Genomic DNA, 21,436 nt, shown 5'->3' with positions numbered 1-21,436 from the left:
GTTAGAAACACCAATGCAAAGCTACTACGATGAATAAACTACATTACATCTAACTATCCATAGTGTGCCAATTAATCATAGTCATGAGCTTGTATGTTGTATCCCTATCCTCTGTTTAGATTATAAAGCCTTGTCTAACTGCTACCATTGTACTGTTTTAAACATCTGGGTATAGTTCAACAGTCCACACCCACACCCTGCTTGGATGGAATTATACAAAGGTGCTGAAATGCTTATTCCTTAGGGTGACCAGATGTCCCGATTTTATAGGGACAGTCCCGATTTTTGGGTCTTTTTCTTATATAGGCTTCTATTACCCCCCCCACCCCAATTTTTCACACGTGCGGTCTGGTCACCCTATTATTCCTATCTGGGAAAGGGAATAAACTCTGCCCCTATACCCACTTTTATAGTGGTATGGCCATGCCCATACAAAAGGTTGTACTGGTATAACTGTTTCTGTAAAATAAAATCACATCCCCAACAAAAACAAAACCTGTCTGGGACCAGGCCTAAGGGCTTGTCTTCAGTGGGAAATTGACCAGAACAGCTCCCCTGTGGGCACTCTTATTATGGAATAAGGGGGCCTTTTTCTTATGTAAGGTAAGCCATTTTGGAAGAGAATTAAACTCAGTTGCAAACAGCATCCAGTCCGGAATAATTTCAAGGGTGGGGAATTATTAAAGGACTGTAGCTATTTTGGAGTAACTTGCCGGTGCAGGCAATCCCAGAGCCCTGGGGGACAGGGCTTGTCTCTTCTGTGTTTGTACAGCGCCCCAACTCCCCTTGGAGCAGTTACCCTAATGTCACCATGGGCAGCCCCTTGCCTGGAAGGGGGGCGGGGAATGGTCCAGCCGTGTCCCCCTTGCCTGGGTATCACTCTGGCCTGGTGCCCCCCTCCCCGGGCAACTCGGGAATGTCGATCCGCCCACGGGGCTGTCGCGACAAGAAGGGACCGGGCGGGTCTGGCTTGTCCCCCCCCGCAGGGCCTGGCGGGCTCGGCGGCGGCGGCGGCCCAGCTGGCGGGGGCGGGACCTTGGCGGCCGCCTCCCCTCCGCTCCCTCCCTCCAGCGGAAGATGGCGACGGAGCGGCGCGGTGGCAGCGGCTCCCCCAGCGGCCGGAGCGGGACCCAGCGGCCGGGAGCCCGCGGCCCGGGGCCGGCGTGAGGGGGAGGCGGGAGCCAGCGCGGGCACCCGCCGGAGGGGCCCCGGCGCCAGGTGGAGGTGAGGCGGGGCAGGGAGTGAGCAGACCGGGGCTCGCCCACCGGCGCTGGGCTCCGGCCGGGCCCGCGGCCACCGCGTCCCCCCGCAGCTGCTCACGGGGCCGCCCGCGCTGGGCGCCTGCTGTGGCGGCGTGGCCCAGCCGTGCCTGGGGCTGGCGCCTGGTGCCCGGGAATCTCGGCAGCCCCCGCCCCGGTGGGTGGGACAGAAACCCTGGACAGCTGGGTGTGACCCGGGCCAAGCGCGCCCAGCGGAGCCGCGGGGACAGCCTGCCATGGGCGGGCACCTGGGGCTGCCCTTGGGAAAATCCACCCGCCCCCCCCCCATTTCACCCCTGCTAGTGCCCTTTGCCGGCACACGGCCCCGGCCCCCGCTGCCCCGAGCCCTGCCTGCAGAGGCATTCCCCAGCCGGGCCCACATCTCAGATGCGCTGGTCTAGCTACCTTGCTCAGGGCTGTGAAAAAATGTGCACCTCCTTGGGTCGACTCAGGCTGTGGCTACAGGAGAGAGCTTACAGCAGAGCAGCTGCACCTATGCAGCTGTGCTGCTGTACGCTGTCTCGTGTAGCCCCTCTAAACCCACGGGAGAGAGATCTCCCATTGTCTTAATGAACCCACCCCCAAGCCGTGGCAGCTATGTCAGGAGAAGCTCTTCTGCCAACATGGCACTGTCCACACCATTGCTTGGGTCAGTGTAACTTATGTCACCCAGGGGGGTAGCTCATTCACACCCCTGAGGGATACTAAGTGGCAGTGTAGACATAGCCCTAGCCTTTCCTGTAGATGCAGCTAGGTCTTCCATCAACCTGGCCTTTCAGATGGGAGGATTACGTATCGACAACAGCCCTTCCATCGACACAGCATGCGGCTAAACTATGGTGCTACAGCGGCAGAGCTGTAGCGACTACTGTAGACATACCCTAAGATGCCTATCACTGTATATCTGTGCAGCTTTGAACTACCTGTACAGGGTGACAGGGTTGTCCAAGTGGCTGATAATGGGGGAATATAGTGGGGTGCATTCCTGTGTGCCCAAACCCCATCCACCTCTCCAGGTTGGTTACTGAGTTGTGGCTTCCTTCCCCAGTGAAGCTGGGGCAACTTGGAGGTACTGTGCCTCCTTTGGTTCTTATGAAGCAGCAGAGGAGAAATGGATGCACCTGCTTTGGAGAAACAGACCACATAGAGGAAATCCAGAAGCACAGAGCATTCTGGAGCCTGTAAGTTCCCCTGGACTCCCTTCAGCCACTGAACAGAATAGCCCCGTGTACCCTTTGCCTAAGGATTTTAAAGCTCCCAATGCCTTCCTTGATCAAGGTTTGTTTTGTTTTCATTCTCCTGATGAAAAAATTCAGGCACAGAGAGGTTAACTGACTTCCCCAAGGTCAGGCAGTCTGGAGCAGCAGCACATCTGACTCCAAGTCCAGTGCTTTAACCACAAGAATATCTGTCCTACCCACTTCTTCTGAACTCTTCCTGTCCTATCCCATTCTCCATCAGAGCCCTGGTTTTTACTGGAGTTTCACTTGGAGACCAGATTCTTATTCACTTATTTCTCTAAGCTGTTGAGTGCTGCTTAGATCATGTTCCACCCCAAAGGTGGCTGCATCTCCATGGGCTTATTTACATTGCACACTTTTATTGTGTTTGAACATGATTCTAAATAATTGAGTTAGATGGCATAATGGTGACCATGAGTAGAGCGGTCAGCATAAACTAGGACAAGTCACGTTCAGCATTGTGTCAGACTGTGGTGATTAAACCCCATGTTATGACAACAAACATATTTTGGTCTGGTCTGTATTGGCTGTAGTCATGTTCAGCACTGTGTAATCTAACTCAGTTGTTTCATGATCACGATGCAACACAATAAAATGAAGTAGCATAGACAAGGTCAGTGGTGCGAGAAGTCATTCCAGTATTTGCAAAAAGAAAAGGAGTATTTGTGGCACCTTGGAGACTAACAAATTTATGTGAACATAAGCTTTCATGAGCTACAGGTCACTTCATCGGATGCATGCATTCCCATATTTGTACATCTGGTTGAGTTGGTAAAGCACCTTAGGATCCTTTGTGACTAAAAGTGCTATGTACGTTCAGAATTATCTCTTAATTGATTCTCTTGTATGTTGGCTACCTTCCTTTTTTCACTTTTCACCCCTTCACAAATTCCCTAAACTTTTTAATCCACTCTTTTCCCACTGTTTCTTCTCCCCCTTCACTTTCTTCTTTTCACATAGTCCTTCACATTCACTCCTGCTCCTTTCATCCTTGTTTAATTTCCAATCATGGCTGCCCTCCATCTATCAGTCAGTACTGAAAAATCTCCATTTCAGTATTTTGTTTTGTTTTTGCAGGCTGCAAACACATCTTTTCAAACAGCTTTGTTTCTGTGTGTGGGATTTCAAAATAGCAGTATTAAAAATTTGAAAGAGAAGTGAATATAAACTTCAGTGTAAGTGCTGAAAAGTGGAGAACAGAAAATCTCTGCAGGTTGTGTTGAATTTTCTTTTCCTGTCATGTAAGTGAAAAGTTAATGTGCTTCAAGGCAGGTGTCAGGGGGTCATGTTCACCCGGAACTTCCCATATTGCTAAGGGAACTATTCTGGAATAACTAGTTCTGATTAACTCCATGTATGGACGCTTTTATTCTGGAATAAGGCACGTGTAATCCATTTGGTTTAAACTAATTCAGATAAGGCACTCTTATTCTGGAACAAGAGTGTCCACACAAGGAGTTAATCATGAATACTAATCTTTAAATTCACAGCCTACCTTAATTAATTTTCATGTGTGGACAAGCCCTAAAATTGCAGTTGAGGGGGGGAGGGGAAGAGTCCTGAGGCATTTCTAGTTGCAAAAAGGGGTTCCCAGTATAGAAAAGATTGAGAGTCACTGCTTTAATGTATTCATAGTATTTAGAAGCCTGTAGAACAGAAGATTGGGGAGAGAGTGCAGATGTGAACATATGTGCTAGAATACTTGCATGTTTTTCAGTAATGTCTAGCAGATGCAGTGATGCTATCAACAGTATAAACTCTTCTGAAGGCATATTTTACCAATGTCATCTAACCTTCAGACCCTGTGTCTTATCTGCGTTAGTGTTTACACCTCTGGTTTAGATGACACAGTGGTAAAGATGCCTGGGCCTAGTCTACACTAGCTGAAAATGGTAAAGAACTATCCAAGTGTCAACAAGGCATGTGTGCATTCTGGACCCGTGCACATCTCCAGAGCAGTGTTTGACAGGTTTTGATGCCTGTCTCCATCTTTCTGTGGTATGGCTGGAAGGTGCAGAAGAACTGCACAGATAAAATAATCTATTTCATTGTAATTGCCGGAGTTGTTTACACATGATCTCTCAAACATTTTCCTTTTTTTAAAGAATGCATCTCCATCCATGATGATAGCACAGGTCCAAATCCCTCAGCACTTGTAGCAAATATCTTTTAATTGGCCTCATTTAACACCCATAAGGGTGTACTTTATTTTGCTCTCCTCCGAATCCCCCTCCCCAAGTTGTAAGTAATTTATTGCAGGGTATGTTACAGATAGAAGAACAGCCTCTGGCTGTCAGCAACCTTTCTGGTATGTCAGATTTCCAGCTTGACAGGCAGCTGCAGCAGTCTGTGGGTGTGTGAGGCAATGATGATGCAGCTGCACAAGCAATTTGTGGTGCTGCTCAGGCTTGATGTATCTATTCTGTCCAGGATTCTTGTGCATCTGGAGGGGTTAATGGTCCTGTTGTTGGTTCTCTTTTCCTCCTAGCTTGCCTGTTGGCTTTGCTGAACTCCAGGGCATTTGAGTTCCATTTTTCCCTTTTTAGCTGTTTTTCTAAGGTCTATGCTTGCATGTAAATATCTCTAGGTTGCTCTTTTGTGTGAAGTTAGACTCTGAACAGAGCATAGAGCTATCAGATGTGTAATGTTAGTGCATATTTTTTAAAAGCCTCTCTAGCCCAGAAGTCTTTTTAAAACTTAAGTTTAATTTATTGTTTCTGAAAATAAGGGAAGCAGTTGCTTTGGTTAGAATCAGACATAATGATGCAGGTGGGTGCAGTTGCAGGCTTTGCCAGACTTGTACCACTTCACTTCAGCCTTGACCTGTAAGAACATCCCCCACAGGTCTGCCAGTGCACCTCATTCCTGCCCTCTAGCTATCCTGTCTTCACAGCAGTATTTGCAGAGCTTGGCTTCTGGGCATTTTCTGCCTGGGAACTGTGCCATAGTTTCAGTATGGACCAATATCCAGAAAGGAAATGGTGGTGACCAAACTCATTCCATATGTGAGCTATTGAGGAATGCAACTGATATCTGTAGAGGTTAAAGGTGTATGGATCCTTTACAGCTGGAAGCTCCTCCCACACCACTCAGGGTTTGTCACCACTAACATTTTGACCTTAAGTTAATTGGTTGCCAGTTAACTTGAGGTAATTCACCTTTGTAAAGGCTAGTCTGGACCCTTCCGGAAGGTTTGTTCCAGGCTGTAAATATTTGTGATTTACCTGGGGTAAACACCACCAGATCTGTATTTTATTTATTTATTTGCACTGAAATAGGGCTTGTTTTCTTGTTTGTTTTTAAAGCCGCCCCAAAAGCTCTCCAAACAAGAAGAGATGCGGTTGCAGTCTATTTCTGTATGGATTCAACCTGCTTTTGTGTAGGCTGAATAGAGTGAATAGCCCAAAATAAACCAGACAGAGCAGCTTCGCTCAGAACCTGCAACCATACTAATGACCCTGGGAAGATCCTTAGGAATATCTGTCTCTGCAGAGTGTGTAGCTGTATATAACTTAAATATGTTGCTCCTGCTGGGATTGTAGCACATTTAGTGTTGATGGTATTTCTAGCTGCTCTCAGGGTGAAATGTTAATTGTGTAAACTTAGCCTAAATGCTTGCAAACTGCTTCCCCATGGGGTGAATTTAATTCTCATTAAATATAAATACGGGAGTTAAACATTAAAACTAAACTTAATTTGATGCAAACTTTCATATTCCCCTGGAAAGTCATAGAAGATAGTGATGACTATCACTTGTTCATCTGGTGGTGCCCAGTGCAGAATTGTTTCCTACAGTATATTATTAAATGCTCTAGCCCTCATTAATACAGAGTTGCCGGATGGTGCCTCATGCACTTCTAGAAGTTGAGTTCAGCAACACTCCAACTCTGAAAACCAGGAAGTGTAGAGTAAGGTACAAGTCACCTGTAACAAGTTTTTGGGCATTTAATTTCTTTGTTTCTTCAAAATAATTTCTCAGCATCCCCATGTACCACAGTCCATCTGTCCACCTCCACTGCCTCTTGCTCCTTGACAGCGATCATCTTAGTCACAGAATACGCTGGCTGCCCCTCCATAACCTCATCTCCTCTCTTTCTGCCTATTCAGCATAGCCCAGTTCTCCACAGAGGGATGGGTGTCAGAATGGGGCCTGCAGGTTAAGGGAGTTGGGGAAAGGATGCAGGAACAGCACAGCAACTAGCAAGGAGTCAGTGGGGACAAAATTTGAAGGGGGAGACAGATATGGAGGGACATGGATATGGGGGGGATGAGGACAGAGCTAAAGCCCCCCCAACACCCCACACTGTACAACTGGCCCCCTTCTTTTCAACTTCACTATTCCCTGCCTTTCCCCCCACATTCTACCGCATTACTCAAACCCCCCCCCCCCCCCCATTCTACCCTTCTGCTCAGACTCCCATCTCACTGCTCTGACACTGTCCCAGAGGGAAGCAGCTGTCTGGGTGTGTCATGAATAGTCTATCTGTGAATTAGCTGGACCGCTTCTGATTTAAGGCCTTAAAGTTTAAGATAGGGGCTTTCAGTTGGCACTTGAAACAAACAGAGTGCCCATGTGATGTGTCCTTGGCAATTTTTCCTGCCAAGGGGGCAGGCTGTTCTGTTTGACACAAGATGGAGTTTGTGTTGCCTCCAGCTTTTAGCCCCAGTGAGTTACAATAGTTCAAGCTTAGAGGGGATGAATATAATGACTCATTATGTCTAGATCATCACTTGAGAGGGATGAGCATAGTTTTCTGGTGAACTGGAGATGCAAGAAGGTGTTTTTCACCTCTCTTGATACCTGAGTCTCCAGGATTAGTGATGAATCCGATAAGACTTGAGACTCACTATCTTAATGGAGGGTGGATGCCTTCAGTGGAGGAGAGCTCATTGTCTTGGCTAGCTCCTCAAAGTTTTGCGCCCTTCTCACTATCATTGCCCCAGTCAAGGTAACATTTGTTTTCTGTTCAGCTAGTGTTCGTCTAGGTGCGAATCTCTTTCAAGTATTTTGCCATCTTTGTTGCAGGATTGTCTGAGTCTACGGCAGATATTCAGAGCTGAATTTCATCAACGTATTGTTAGCAATGGAGTCTGTAGTTTTCTGTAATTTCTTCAAGAAGTAGGACAGGTAGTGTTTCTCCTTGCAGAGACCTCTCATATGAAGGTCCCTGGAAGATGAGAAATTAACTGCCATCACAGTTCTTTGAGTCCTTCTTGTCTTATTGTTCTTAGTTTTGAACTGGATCTCTTGGATTCAATGAGTGGTACTTTTAACTCAAGCTGTGTGCCCTTTTCTTTAGGCTGAGCCACACTTGCCTTCATCGGAAACATAGATCCTGCTGCTGTCTTCTGATTCCTATCATCTTACTACTGGTGGAATTCTGTGCCAAAAAAATTAAAAATTCTGCGCACAATATTTTAAAATTCTAAATATTTTATTTGTCAAAATAACACAATGTAATCACATCAGTTTCAATTATTTTGGTAATTTATTTCAAAATACCTCTCAGCAAGTATGTCTGTAACAATGCAGAAAACAAAAAACGATTCAGGAAAGGTTTTTTGACAAATAGATTCCTTATTAATACAGAACTTTGAGGACTAATTCATTTAAACTACAATACAGAACCGTATTTCCCACACCCCTCAGAAGTAGTGCAGAGGCTTGGGGGGGTCAGGAGGAGCTGAGGGAGAGGCATTTTGATAAAATGCTTTTGAGGAAAAAACCTATCTAAAAATAGTTTTAAGGTGCATTATAGCTCAGAGATATCTCATCACGGAATAGGGATTATAAATTCTAATTCTATAGTATGAGACAATATATTCATGTAATGTTTAAGAAAAGTTTTGTACACGAGTTCCAATAGTTCATGGATTAGGGACCCAATCTTATGGGGTTCCAGGGGCTTCTGGATAGATTATTTAGGTTAATCTTTCTGTCTACCCAATGGGACTCAGTACTCAGTCTAGAAGATACCATCAGAGATGCTTAGTTTTGCAGTTCTCAAACTGTGGATTTGTGTGTCCAGAGATAACATGCTTGTTAACAGCAAAAATGTTTTAAAATAAATAAATAATATATAGAGGTGAGAAATAACAGACCTCAACCCTATTGTCCCTCTGCAAATTTGTGTACACAGAGTCAATCCGTTACCTCTCTCTAAAAGTGCAAAGTTTCAGAAGGTTCAATGAATAGAAGATTGTTGGGGGCAGAATAGATCTGGACAAGGAGAAGAAGTCTGGAGATAAATGTGAGAAGGGAGGGACAGGTAGTAGAAACACAAGTGAAACCGTTTGAGCAGCATATTCCAGAATGCACTTTTATGTAGAAATCCATGATTAAATCGAGTCTTCCTGACTAGTGATTTAAATCATTGTGATCTAAATCGTGATTTATATTGATTTAAATCGTGATTTAAATCAAATCCACCCTGGAGGGGAGGGATTGTTAGGGAGTTGGGGAGCCTCCCCCATGCAGATGTTGGCTGACCCCTAGCCTTTCCCATTCAGTCAGGCACATCTGCTCCATCCCTGTGTGTCCCTGCACCCCCACCCAGCCACCCTCTGCACTCTCTTGTGTCCCTGTACCCCCACTCAGCTGTGTTAGAGAGCTTATTCCTCCACTCTCCCACTTCCCTGGTCCTTCTCGCATGAACAGAGAGCAACAATACCCGAAGTCCGAAGGTGCAAACAATTCGATGTTTATTGGGGTGAACTTCCAGCAAGCTTAAATACAAGTTCCTTTTTCCTTATTTTCGAATCCCAACTTACTTCCTGTTTGCCCCTAATTTATATAGTAATATTCTTAGCTATACCTTAACCAATCATTCTACTGAAATTTAACTAACCAATCCTAACATATTGTAACATGATTAGCTAACCAATTATATCCCACCACCTTAATTAGATCACACCCAGCAAAATTAATTATACAGCAGACAGAAACAATCACAGAACCAGACAGAGATTATACAGACAAACAATAGCAAAGTTGGAACTCTAATGACAAAACAATACAGAAGTGAGGATTTCACATCCCAGCTATTGATAAGTGAGTTCTTGCCAGACAGGATGCTATCAAACTAAGTTTCCTTTTACATTTTCTAGGCACTTCCCTTTCTCTGGAGGTGATAGGAATTATCAGGACAGGATTGTATTCAGGACAGGATTGTATTCCTAACAGCCCAATAGCACCTTCTTTCAATGTGACTAGTTTGGAATGTGAGGATGTGACTGTTCGCTTCCTGGCTTATGGCTGCCTCTGCTGCTTAGCCAAAGGCCTTAGCCTAAGAACAGGGCCTCAAACAGTCACAGTAAGAGAAGGCCCTTACACCAGCAGACAGTGATTTTGATTCTTTCTTTTATACCTCTAGAACTAGCCAAGTGATAAGAATACCCCTAAATTCTTAAAGTACAGGCTTTTGCAGACAGGCCTGAATATCTATATCCTAACACTCCACCCCTTTTTTTTCTTTTTCTTTTGGGATCCTCCTGCCCAGGTATCCCTGGAAAAGCATAGGACATATGGCGACACATTTCCTGATAGGGCCAGGCATCAAGGTGGAAGGTGTCGATGCTCCATCTGTCCCACTGCCCCTTGTGTAGTACCATGCCCTGCACCTTCTCTCGTACGGGCATACTACACCTATTCCAATTAGTGTTCCAGACTTCCCAGTATAGTGGGCCCGAGAAGGTTGGGTCCGGGTTGTCTAGTACACTTGGGGGGGCTTACTACATTACTTATAGGTTATAATTAGTGGCTGTTCTCTAGGGGGTTGTGCCCCCCTTGATCGTTTCCATATGCAATGTAACACACATATAGTTAACAATACACCAGCTGCTATGATAATCCACAGCAACACCGAGAGTCCTGACCACTGCAGTATGGTCCAACATCCTGGCCACCACCAAAAACACTGCTTCTCCTCCTTTGATAAGGTTAAAATTTTGTCAGCGCCATCCTGTAGTGTGGATTGTAAGTGTGTCCAACTGTTGGCGCTTGCAGCAAGTTTCTCTTGTAATCTTTGTGTACTTTTGTCCATATTGTGTGTCCATTGAATATCCACCGTGAAATTTGGTATTGTCCAAACCAATTCAACTACTTGGTACGGTATGGGGTAGTAGGTGCTGGTTCGATTGTTTACAACAATTAAGTCCACTGATCCATTGGTGCACCATAGTCCAGGTGGCAGTGTATAGAAGCTCATAATTTTGTCATACAGTGGAAGGATTTTGCCTCCTAGTGTTATATTGCAGGATTGCATACATTCCCAACAGAATACACCGTACCCCATATACATTACCCCTAAATGCCCCCCCTTTGCAATAGGCCATTGATCCTGCTCCTCCATAGTCATAGGAGAGGGGCACATCCATATTCCTCCTCTGGATATACAACTGCTTAATGTGATGACAGTCCAGTTTACCCCATTCCATCCCCCCCACCTATTCCCTAGTGGCTCCCAACGTGCTCCCCCTTCCCTACTTACTCCCATAGGGTTCAAGGGAACCACCTTATTTGCATTTCCTTCCCATGGTATCATAGTAACAATTACACAAGAACTGTCCCCACAGGTCGGGGATATTATTTTCCAGGTAGATGGGTATGTTTTTGCAATTGTGGATAGATATGGGCTAGCCTCCCGATTTAATACTGAAGGCCATTGTTCTGACCAAGCATCTCTCATAATATCCATTAACATTATTAACTGAGCATTTTGAATACCTACGCACACTTCTCCCCATGTTAGTCTTCTGAAGCCATCCTCTACCCATGTCACCAGGTCCCCTGCCCAATGAGTTAACTGCAAGTTTACCTCTACTGCTGTCCTCCACCCTGTGGCAACTGCTGATAGATGCTGTGCCATTAATTCATTAATTTGTTGTTGAAATTTCACATTTTGGCTTACTAATTGTTTGGTTACCCACTCGTCCCCCAGATTCCATGTACCCAGCATAGTGTTCCCAGCTGCCCACAATCCCCTTTTCCGACGACGATTCCAGGTGTGTCCCCTCACCCATGCATTGAATTGTTGTTTCAATCCTTTTATGTACATACTACAATTAGGATGGATTTGGTCCACCCACCATTCCTTGGGGCGTACCACCCATGTAATAGAGTGAAAGGACACGTTAAAAAGTGCTGGCTGCACCTGCTCCCACAATGGCTCCCATACATTTGCTCGTCGGGGAATATTCTTGGCTCTAGGCTGTGGCCACTTTAAATTTGGATTCTTCCAACTTGGCATCCATATCACCTGTAGGGTTACATTCTGTAAAATGGTTAACTCATCGTACACCCAGCGTCCCAAAGGGGATTTTACGCCTAATGTAATATGTACATAACAATCACACCCTCGGGGATTATCTTCCATGGAAGTACCATTGTGGTTACATATGGTAACATCACACCCTAAATGTGGGGCCCTATTTTCCCAAGAGGGTTCATTTGCTCCAGGGGACCAGAGGGTTATATTCTTTGGACCCTCTGTAACAAACCACATAGCTGGGTAACTGTGTTTTCCACTATCGTTAATCATGGCAGCACCCAGGGAGTACCATGCGATATTTCCTGATAAATTTGATATTCTCCACCTGGTTGGGATTCCCCCATCTAATCCATAAACCATATACCGACACTGCCAAATTCCTGTTGGAGTATTAGTGGTACATCTTCCTATGGGGAGATTCTCATAGTCTTCATTAGCTTTATTACCACAGGTTGCATGTGTAGCCATCCATGTGTTTCCTCCTTTTGACACTTCACATCGTGGGATCTGAATAGAATTTGTAAATGTGACAATTGTGATTAGCACTAGTAATTGTTCCATCCAGGGCCAGGGAATTTTCATCCTTTTCTCCTTTTTGAATTAACCTGTAATACACACATAACAAAATTTACACGTCCCCTTTCCCAATCCCCTGTTTGTACCTTTTTATTTGCGTGCAGTGAACCCACTCCCGTCCTCCATTTTCTGTACCCAGTAATAGCAGACTGGGCCCTAATTGGTCAAGGACAAGATAGGGGCCCTTCCATTTAGGAGCAGGGAATGGATGGTGTTGACCTGGAATCTTGTACATCACTAGATCTCCCACCATGGGTAGATAACGCTCCCCAGGCAGGTCATACCATGCTTTGACTCTTGCTGCTCCTTGCTCGTCTCTCCAGGCCACCGCCTGCTGTACCTGTTTTACATGTTCGATTAAAGTTAAAATCCATTCTTGTGTTAAGCCGTGTGTAGTGACTTCCCCAGGTACTGGGGTAAGTAGATTTTCCCACCGTTCCATAGGCCTTCCCATGAGAGCTTCATATGGAGAAAATCCTGTGCCCTTTGATTCTCGGGCCCTTATTCTCATTAAGACAAAGGGCAGTAACTGTGACCAGTTTTTTCCTCCGATTTCCACTCCCTTTCTTAGCTCACTTTTAATGGTGCGGTTCATGCGTTCCACCTGCCCCGCAGCCTGGGGGTGATAAGCAATATGGAACAACTGTGTGATTCCAGTGAGGGCTGATAGCTCCCCTAACAGATCTGACCGAAAAGCAGCTCCTTGGTCTGAGTCAATCACCTTTGGGACCCCCCAGCGAGTGAATACCTCATTTACCAGTATTGCAGCAGTTACCCGGGCAGTTTGATACTTTGTGGGGAAAGCTTCCACCCACCGGCTGAAAGCATCCACTACCACCAACATGAATCGGTTTTTCCTGTGATCTGGTGGTAAGGGTCCTGTGTAATCAATCTGTATTCTTTCCCATGGTCCCCTTGGGGTTTGTCTCATTAATTCTCCCCTTAGCACCTTGTGAGGTGGGCTGTGCCTGGCACAGTCCAAACAACGTTCCAGATGTGATTTTAAATCAGCTGCCATTCCTGGCCACCAGCACAACCTTTTTAAAGTTCCCAGTGCCTCCTCAAACCCGGGGTGTCCCCCTGCCAAGCTTCCATGCACCCAGCTTAAGAAAGCCGTCCGACTTCCCTGAGGGCACAACATTACCGGTCCCTCAATTGTTAAGACACACCAAATCCCTTCCATTAGTTCCACCTTTGGCACATGCCTGTCCCCAAGTTTCATGATGCCTTCGAGTCCTGGGTCAGATTCCTGCAACTCTCGAATTCGCCCTCCCCGATCTGTATTCACCCCGCTTCTTGTTATCACTGCTACAGGCACTCTCTCTTCTGGCTCCCAGGGCCATGGGGGTGCCTCTGTTGCAGCCCGCCTGGCCTCTACATCAGCCAGATTATTTCCTTTGCTTAGGGGTCCTGTTTTCTTGTGTGCCTTTACCTTTACCACATTGATCCGTGTAAAACAGTGACTCAGCTCCTCCACTCGCTTCCACCAGGTAGCATGCTTGATTGTGGAGCCGTCTGTTGCCCTGAAATGATTATCTGCCCACCATCTCAGCATTAATGTGGCACCACGAAATACATAATCTGAATCTACCACCACCCAACATTCTGGCTCAAATTTGGGATCCACTTCATTTAAAGCTGTTAGCAAGGCTGCCAGTTCTGCCTCCTGAGCTGACCTTGCTTCTAGTGAGAAACCAATGGTGCTGACTGTCTCATTTCCTCTGATTCCCACAACAGCTAAGCCTGCAGTTTTCCGTCCCCCTTGGTACCTACAACTTCCATCCAAAAACCATACCGGTGTCCCCTCTTTTACCTGATTGGGGTTAGCCGCCCGAAACACCTGATGTTGGGTTTTACCTGGGCTGGCTTCACATTGGTGTGGGGTGCCAGCCAGATGTAATCCAGCTACCCAGACTGTGGGTTCCTTTAACACCTCTGCTGTAATGTTTTCTGCCTGTAGAGCCAGCAACCATTTAGCAATACGCTGCCCACTCACTTGTCCCTGTAAGATTGTGTGCATGTTTAACAGCCGCAGGGGGTCATGATGAGATCGGATTATTACTTTCTGCATTCCCGAAAGGTATTTAAATTTCCCTACCCCCCAGTAGGTGCACAACAGCACCTTTTCACACCATCCATACTTCAATTCCACAGCACTCAAAAGTCGAGAGGCAAAGGCCACAGGTCGGTCCTTTGCTCCATACTCCTGTGTTAATGCACAGCCAATGGTAGTGTCTGATACCAAAGGATACAGATAAAAGAATTTCTCCCCATCTGGGGAGGCCAGCACTGGAGCACTGGCTAGGTTTTCCTTTAGCACTCTCACTGCCTCAGTACACTCTTCTGACCATTCCCAAGTTGAGGCTCGGGTTAGGTCAAATAGAGGCTGGGCTATTTCTGCATAATTGGCCACAAAATCCCTGCAAAATCCAGTTAGACCCAGAAAACTTTGCAAGCTTTTAACATCCGTAGGCAGTGGCAGGGACTGGATCAGTTGCACCCGTCCCTTATCGATTTCCCTTCCCATCTGAGACACTTCCACTCCTAAGTAGGTCACTCTTGTCTGTCCCATCTGAGCCTTTTTCCCATTGACCTTCAATCCTGCTCTTGCCAAAGCTTGCAGGACCTGCTCAGTTAGTTCCCTGTCTTCTTCCTCTGTCCCTGACATTAGCAACAGGTCGTCTACATATTGTATGCACCTTGCTGAATCCACCCCCTCCAGAGCCTGTCTCATGTATCTGTGAAAAATTGCAGGGGAGTCCCTATATCCCTGGGGTAGGACTGTCCAGCAGAATTGTCTGCCCTCCCATGTGAATGCAGTTTTATACTGACACGAGGTAGCTAGTGGCAGAGACCAAAACCCATTAGCTATGTCCAAAACAGTGAAAATTCGGAATTGGGGTCCAATACGGGCCAACATTTCAGGGTACGCTGCCACCACTGAGGCTGGCGAATTGGCCAGAGCATTTAGTGCCCTGTAATCCACAGTGAGGCGCCAGGTACCATTTGGCTTCCTCACGGGCCACACAGCAGCATTACAAGGGGATGCAACTGCCCGAATCAGTCCTCTCTGTTCCAACTCCCCAATAGTTGCCCCCACCTCTGCCAATGCCTCCCGAGGAATAGGGTACTGTTTCTGTGGGGGAGGGTCCCCTCCCTCCATCAGTACCTCCATGCTGCCCCTACCACAATCCAGGTTATCCTTCGCCCACACAGGGATGTGTTCCCACCCAGCCGGGGGTGGTGGGAGGGCATGTGCCGCTTTAATGGTCATAGTGGCTATCCCCATGGGAATGGTATAGCCCTGACCGTCCTGCGTTTGCCCCAGTAAACACACCCAATTGGCTAAATCCAGTACAAGTCCCAGTTTGTGTAAATCTCCTGCCCCCAACAGATTAAGCATCTCATTACAACCCCACATAATCTCCCCTTCCCCCCAGATTCCTTTGATTTGTCCCCGCCTCAGGGTTAACTGTGTCTCCCCTCCTGTTGCCCCTACAATTGTCACAGTCCCTTCTGAGGGTCTCCCCTGCCCCCATGTGGTTAAACTGATGGCTGCTCCAGTGTCTATCAAAAAATCCCTCATGGGACTCCCTTCGATTGCCCCCTGGAGCGTGGGGCGACCAGATGCATCCCGTCCTAAACTGAGAACATGGACAGGACGCCTCCCAGGGCACCCCTAAGTTGCAGCACCCACCTCTGTCCCTCCCACTGGTTCATGGGGGGACCGGGGGTCCTGGCACCGAACACATTCCTGTCTCCATGCAAAATTGTGTGTCTGGCATTTCAGGCAGTCCCAGTCCCTTGGTCTCCGGGACCACTTTCCCCCTGATCTGGTAAGATCATGGGTAGTCAGTTTAGCCTGCAGTCTCTGGATCTGTTGCTCTATAGCTGCCCGCTCGTCCCTGACTACCCTCCCAAAGCCACGAACTCTCCCTCTACCTCCTCCTCTCCAGGCTGACCCACTCCTTTCCACCTTGTATTGATCCCCCGCAGTAATAGCATGGACTGGCTCTTCCCCCTGATGCATCTGCCTCCACACGTCTGCCTGTTCCAGAAACTGGGGTAGCTGATTGGGAGCAAGTTCAGGGTGCTGCAACCTTAAATGCCCCACGAACTGCGGATTGCTCAGAAAATTGGATTGCTCTGGATTGCTCAGCTCCAACCATTTCTCCAGCAATTCCACACCCCTACCCTGCTCCACACCCCCACCAGGTCCCGGTGCCCCTGCCTGTGGCAACACCCATGGACCATCCAGGGGATTCACCCAGCACCGTGCCCATGCCTGTATGCGATTAAGTGTATCCCGCCCTGTTTCCCCAGGGATTCGCTTCATCTTATTCATCCCCGCAGTACGAGAGTACACCCCAAACAAGTGTTTTGCCACCTGTCCGGGGATTAGAAATGGGTGTGCCACATCGATTCCCAAGGTACCTCGTCCCAAAAGACTACGCCATAAGATCACCTGGTCCTCACGAGTTAGAGCCTCCATCTCCCTGCCCACCTCCACTAGCCACAGCACAAACTGATCCCAATCATTCCGGGGTACCTTTCCCAAACGGCCCAGTACTGCTTCCCGGTCCTTCAGGGACAAGGGGCGGATTTCTGCCTGTTCTACTACTTGTGGGGCCTGGTCCCCCCACCCCGCAACCGGGGCCACTATTCCTGCCTCCTGCAGTTCCTCCCGGGTAGCCTCTCTCGCAGGGGCTGTAACTGTGGATCGCCGGCTTACAACATCCACTGGCAGTGGTGGGTACAGTGTTTTTTCAGGGTAGGGTGGTGGAGGTGTCTCCTTCAGTTCCATTAGTGGGGCGGATGGTTTGGGGTCCCCAAGTCCATTGCCCCCATGTTTACAATGATACAATTCCTCCTCTAAGTCTCCTACTCTCCCCAGCAGTTCGTCCCTCTCTCTCCGGATTGCCTCACAAGACTCCTCTGTCCGTGCAGCATCCCGTGCCTTCAAATCTGCTACCTCTACTGCTAACACAGATTTTTCTGTTAAAATGCGTTGCTGATCCACAATCCCCTCCAAATCCTTAATGTGTTGGAGGAGATCAGCTTCCCTTTTTACCCAGTATGCCATCCCAGCACACAAACCTTGTAATACCATTCCCTTTTTCCTACACTCCTTTCCCTTGGGGTCTCCCAAAACCTCTCCCATCTCCTTCTCAATCTCATCCCAGGTGAACCCCTGCACCTGGTATGGGCCCTGATTCTTCCTTATCCATTTGTTCAAAAAATCCGTTACCCCAGCTTGCCAGAACCCGCAACTACCATCACGAGAGTTCGCCATACCCCCTCCAAGCAGCTGCGTGGACTGTTGGGGAGGGGGACTTACAGGCTGCCACTCACCTATCCAATGCGATGTATCCAAGTCCCGGCACCAAGATGTTAGAGAGCTTATTCCTTCACTCTCCCACTTCCCTGGTCCTTCTCGCATGAACAGAGAGCAACAATACCCGAAGTCCGAAGGTGCAAACAATTCGATGTTTATTGGGGTGAACTTCCAGCAAGCTTAAATACAAGTTCCTTTTTCCTTATTTTCGAATCCCAACTTACTTCCTGTTTGCCCCTAATTTATATAGTAATATTCTTAGCTATACCTTAACCAATCATTCTACTGAAATTTAACTAACCAATCCTAACATATTGTAACATGATTAGCTAACCAATTATATCCCACCACCTTAATTAGATTACACCCAGCAAAATTAATTATACAGCAGACAGAAACAATCACAGAACCAGACAGAGATTATACAGACAAACAATAGCAAAGTTGGAACTCTAATGACAAAACAATACAGAAGTGAGGATTTCACATCCCAGCTATTGATAAGTGAGTTCTTGCCAGACAGGATGCTATCAAACTAAGTTTCCTTTTACATTTTCTAGGCACTTCCCTTTCTCTGGAGGTGATAGGAATTATCAGGACAGGATTGTATTCCTAACAGCCCAATAGCACCTTCTTTCAATGTGACTAGTTTGGAATGTGAGGATGTGACTGTTCGCTTCCTGGCTTATGGCTGCCTCTGCTGCTTAGCCAAAGGCCTTAGCCTAAGAACAGGGCCTCAAACAGTCACAGTAAGAGAAGGCCCTTACACCAGCAGACAGTGATTTTGATTCTTTCTTTTATACCTCTAGAACTAGCCAAGTGATAAGAATACCCCTAAATTCTTAAAGTACAGGCTTTTGCAGACAGGCCTGAATATCTATATCCTAACAAGCTGCACCCCCCATCCCCATGTGGCCCTGCACCCTGACTCCCACTCAGCCCCTGGCTCAGTCTGTCCCTCCCCCGCCACTAGCCCTTCTGAACCCCAGTCTATGTGACCCTCCCAGCAGCCCCATGTGCCCTGCTCTGTCATATCCCGTGCCTCCTTACCTGGCCCTGCGGGCAGCATGCTGTGAGGAATGCAGCCTCTCCTCCTCCCTATTGGCTGCTATGGTTGGTGAGCCTTTTGTTTTGGTGCCACAGCAGCCCATGGTGGGTGAAACATGTAACTGCAGTGCCTCTCTGACAGAATTTTCTGTGGAGAAAAAATATCTATGGGGGGGACATGAATTCTGCATCTGCACAGTGGCCCAGAATTCCCTCCAGGAGAACTGTCTGCAGTCTCTCTCAGCCTGTGCTCTTCCTGTCTTCTTCTTGTGTAATTCCCCACCGCCCTCATGAGAGATCTGCTCTTAAACCAATATTCCCAGAATAAATACTACCCTGACTCCAGGAGATGATGAAAGCATGTGCCATTAGGATGCGTTAGTATAAGTAGTTTGTTCTTGGTATCAGGGCTTTGGAGCTGTGCTCTGGCTCCGCTCCAGCTCCAGGCAAAAACCTGGAGCTCCACTGCTCCGGAGCTGCTCCACGCTCCAGCTCCAGGCTCCGCTCCAAAGCCCTCCTTGGTATCATCCCACAGTACTTGGAATGATGAGGCCTTGGCCTGAGGCCATATAAGCTCAGAGCTTCCCACAGTAAAACTCGTCATGGTTCATGCAAAATATTGATTTTTGCCTCCCCCTCTCCCATCCCCAACCATTACTTTTAAAAGCAAATTTCCACCCCCCCCCCCCACAATCCTATTTGATTTCTTGAAGCAGTTTTATTGGTTTCTGTATGCTGGGTTTAAGATTTTAAATCAAGGTTGTGTTTAAATATTGTTCTAATTACAGTTACTATTAAGTGTGACCTTTCTTGGGCTTGTTACTTTAATTGTCTTGCATCTATTACAGCTATTGTATAATTACCCTGTGCTTCTGTCAAGATGTCTTTATCACATCTCTGTACTGCTGAATGGAGATGGAGTAAATGGCCCCTTTGGCTGATGGCTAACATATTGTTTCTATTACAAAGGGCATGTCTACACTGCCCTGCAGTTTGACCTTTGGGGGCATGAATAGCAGTGTGTGCCAAAGTGTTGCACTGTAACTTCCCCATGTGGATGCTGTGGGCATGAACTTTTGAAGGTCCCTCATTTGCACTAATGTAGTATGTTGTAGTACACAATATAATCTGTTGTTATGTAATGGCATGACATTTTCAGTCGTTGTCTTTATACATTCCAACATGGGTTTGTATGGCAGGTTGTTTTTTACCATGGCTGCACACTGAGCAGAGGTATCTACAGAGCTCTCCACGCTAATGCAGGTCTCGCTAGGGGATGAGAGCTGAGGAGGCATTGTTCTAAGTCAGCCATAAAAATGTTGGCATACTGTGGGGCCATGCAGGTACCCATAGCAGTGCCACTGATGTGAAGGTATAAGTCATCCCCAAATCTGAAATGGTTGTGGGTGAGGACAGAGTTACAAAGCTCAGCCACCAGGTGTGCCGTGGCCTCATCAGGGATACTGTTCTTGACAGCTTGTAGTCCATCCTCATGTGGAATATTGGTGTAAAGAGCTTCTACATCCATGGTGTTTTCAGGAAGCTCACCAATGCATTGTAGTTTCCTCAGGAAGTCGGTGGTCTCTCAAAGATAGCTAGGAGTGCTGGTAGCGTAGGGTCTGAGGAGAGAGTCCAAATAGCCAGATAATCCTGCTGTAAGAGTGCCGATGCTTGAGATGATGGAGTGTCCAGGGTTTCCAGGTTTATTGATCTTGGGTAGCAGATAGAATACCCCTAGTCGGGGCTCTGGGGGTGTGTCCATGTAGATTTAGATATCTGTGGAGATATCCACAGATATCTGTGGAGATAGAGGTGGTTAGGGACTATTTAGAAAAGCTGGACGTGCACAAGTCCATGGGGCCGGACGAGTTACATCCGAGAGTGCTGAAGGAATTGGCGGCTGTGATTGCAGAGCCCTTGGCCATTATCTTTGAAAACTCGTGGCGAACGGGGGAAGTCCCGGATGACTGGAAAAAGGCTAATGTAGTGCCAATCTTTAAAAAAGGGAAGGAGGAGGATCCTGGGAACTACAGGCCAGTCAGCCTCACCTCAGTCCCTGGAAAAATCATGGAGCAGGTCCTCAAAGAATCAATCCTGAAGCACTTACATGAGAGGAAAGTGATCAGGAACAGTCAGCATGGATTCACCAAGGGAAGGTCATGCCTGACTAATCTAATCGCCCTTTATGATGAGATTACTGGTTCTGTGGATGAAGGGAAAGCAGTGGATGTATTGTTTCTTGACTTTAGCAAAGCTTTTGACACGGTCTCCCACAGTATTCTTGTCAGCAAGTTAAGGAAGTATGGGCTAGATGAATGCACTATAAGGTAGGTAGAAAGCTGGCTAGATTGTCGGGCTCAACGGGTAGTGATCAATGGCTCCATGTCTAGTTGGCAGCCGGTGTCAAGTGGAGTGCCCCAGGGGTCGGTCCTGGGGCCGGTTTTGTTCAATATCTTCATAAATGATCTGGAGGATGGTGTGGATTGCACTCTCAGCAAATTTGCAGATGATACTAAACTGGGAGGAGTGGTAGATACGCTGGAGGGGAGGGATAGGATACAGAAGGACCTAGACAAATTGGAGGATTGGGCCAAAAGAAATCTGATGAGGTTCAATAAGGATAAGTGCAGGGTCCTGCACTTAGGACGGAAGAATCCAATGCACTGCTACAGACTAGGGACCGAATGGCTAGGCAGCAGTTCTGTGGAA

General features: G+C 47.2%; 1 protein-coding gene across 5 annotated transcripts in view; it reads left to right on the top strand.

Annotated features, from left to right (window-relative positions):
- Positions 1–1,179: 1,179 nt before the first annotated feature.
- The window catches only part of NDST2 (N-deacetylase and N-sulfotransferase 2), a 251,442-nt gene continuing 231,185 nt past the window's right edge, over positions 1,180–21,436 (top strand). For all 5 annotated transcript variants that reach the window (XM_074958452.1, XM_074958459.1, XM_074958454.1 and 2 more), the window contains exon 1: positions 1,180–1,224. The gene's annotated coding sequence lies outside the window, so the exon portion shown is untranslated. The remainder of the gene's footprint in view (positions 1,225–21,436) is intronic.

Source organism: Natator depressus, chromosome 7 (assembly GCF_965152275.1).
Source record: "Natator depressus isolate rNatDep1 chromosome 7, rNatDep2.hap1, whole genome shotgun sequence".
NCBI classification, from domain to species: Eukaryota; Metazoa; Chordata; order Testudines; family Cheloniidae; genus Natator; species Natator depressus.
This window is presented reverse-complemented; position numbering and strand designations above follow the sequence as displayed.